The following is a 2,076-nucleotide window of genomic DNA, read 5'->3' on the forward strand; positions in this document are numbered from 1 at the left end:
TAAATATGGAATAAATAATGGTGGATGCCAATTACTTTTGTCCGTTTCAAGTTATTTCAGAGAAAATTGTGCATTCTTTGTTTTTTGTGGAGGGGTACCAACAAATTTGAGCACGTCTGTAAAAACTCCAAACCCTTCAGTTTGCTAATCAGGTTGGTTTCAGGGTCACTGTAACCCTATCCCTGGAAGTGAAGTTACCTGTTGACACAATACAGTAACGTGAGCTATTTAAAATAAGCTGCATACATGGTTAAACCTCATTTCCTCTTACCAGTGTATCGCCATGTGTATTTTGTCCACAGCAGTGGTCAGTCCCAAAACATCCCAGTTAAAGAGGAAATGCTTCTTTGTAAGTCATTCCCAGAAAAAATTGAGCAGGCCTGCCTTGTTGCACTATTCAAATTTTCATTAAACTTGCCATTTACAGCGTTTAGCTTGCTAGTTCGAAGTTTGTGGTTGTTTCCTAAAAAAGAACATGGTTTGAGAATGGCAACACAAAGAATGGAAGGCGAGGAGCATCTGGCAGAACATCCTGCGTGAGGCAAATATCCTGAAAATGTATTGACGTTGATCCACACAAGGCGGATACTGACCCAAACAGCTGGATCGGGTATCAGGGGATTGTAGGGAAGCCAACCCCCCTTTACGCCCCTGTCCCAATTTGGCATCACGGCTGGTGTGACCTCTAGAATTACGATTTTTCGGCATTTACTCATGACTTGGATGTGTTGCCATTTAAACGACCACCGTACAGTGGTCTAAAACCGAATAAATAAATAAAAAGTTCTTTTATCTGCTTCCCATTGGTTTTCTGTTATCTTTTTATATTTGCATCCCTCATCTATCCTGTTTAATTTACTGCTATTTGGTTGTAACCATTCCAGCTGTGTTACCTTTATGGTTTAATAACTCTAAAATGTTGGCCTCTTCAGTCTGTTTAGTAGTCCTAATTTAGGGAGGCCACCCTTGGATAAATGCACCATGGGAAATAGAGGAGCTTGAGAGGAGGAATGTGGAACAAGACTGCACCTGAGCTAAAGGATGAGAGCCCCCTCAGCTCAGATCCCATTTAGATTTGTACTCTGAAGCCTTCTTGTAGATATTTTGATGAGCTATGAATCTGGCATTTGCTGTAGATGAGCTCTGCAACAGCCACCTGGTGCACCTGACATTGTTTTCATTCAGAGCCCCATATCCTATAGAGACGTTAAGTCCAGGCCTGGGGCGGATTGGCCATCTGGCAATTCTGGCAAATGCCAGAGGAGCATGAATATACAAATACATGAAATAAATACAAGTCTTTCCAGGCCGACAGCACATAGGATGGGCTTTTATCGCTTGCACGATTCCACTGTGGTTATAATAATAATAATAATAATAATAAATATCAAGCATTTGGCCAGTCAACAACACCTGGCCTGGTCCCGAGATGGGCCGACCGACCCAGTCAAAGGTTATTCTGGGGGACCGGCTGCACAGCGAGAAGCCACTGCTGACGAGTGCAGATCTTCGCCGGAGCTCCAACTGCTGTCTGTACGCGCGGCCATCTGACGGCATCAGTATTTAATTGAGATTAATAATAATTAGATTAGTAATTATTATTACCGGTTAAAAACGTCTCGTTATTGCGTTAAATAGTGGTCTATTTAAGTGTTTTGGTCCAGTTGGTTTTAAAGCTCGTTGCGAAGTGTAGGCCTATAGGAGTCCACACAAACCGCTGAACAAGCAACGTCATATTGAACATCACTGATCTGATATTATTAAGTTTCATGTAAACCGGATGATGTTTGTCAAATAAGGCTGATATCCTGTTGCCAGCGGGGGGCGCTATGATCAAATGTCAATTTTGGCCTAGCAACGTCCTTAGGCCTGGACCCTTGTCAATTGTCAAAGTAAAGGCTAACACTAGGTTAACAGCAGATATCTGCAATAATATCTGTATTATGCAATCGGAAGGTTACTTTGAAATTGTGGTGTGAATAGTCAGGACTTTTTATTTTATTTTTTAAGTGTAGTAAAAAGCAGAACAAAAAAAAATGTTTACAAGGCTTTGGTATTTCTTAGAGTAAGTCTCAT

At 41.4% G+C, this 2,076-nt stretch overlaps 1 long non-coding RNA gene across 1 annotated transcript in view; it reads right to left on the minus strand.

The window, feature by feature from the left end:
- The window catches only part of LOC117942524, a 20,651-nt gene extending 19,200 nt beyond the window's left edge, over positions 1–1,451 (minus strand). The window contains exon 1 of the long non-coding RNA XR_004656144.1: positions 1,319–1,451. This is a non-coding gene — a long non-coding RNA (uncharacterized LOC117942524). The remainder of the gene's footprint in view (positions 1–1,318) is intronic.
- Between the last annotated feature and the right edge of the window lie 625 nt (positions 1,452–2,076).

The sequence above is a fragment of the Etheostoma cragini genome, chromosome 3 (genome assembly GCF_013103735.1).
Source record: "Etheostoma cragini isolate CJK2018 chromosome 3, CSU_Ecrag_1.0, whole genome shotgun sequence".
NCBI classification, from domain to species: domain Eukaryota; kingdom Metazoa; phylum Chordata; class Actinopteri; order Perciformes; family Percidae; genus Etheostoma; species Etheostoma cragini.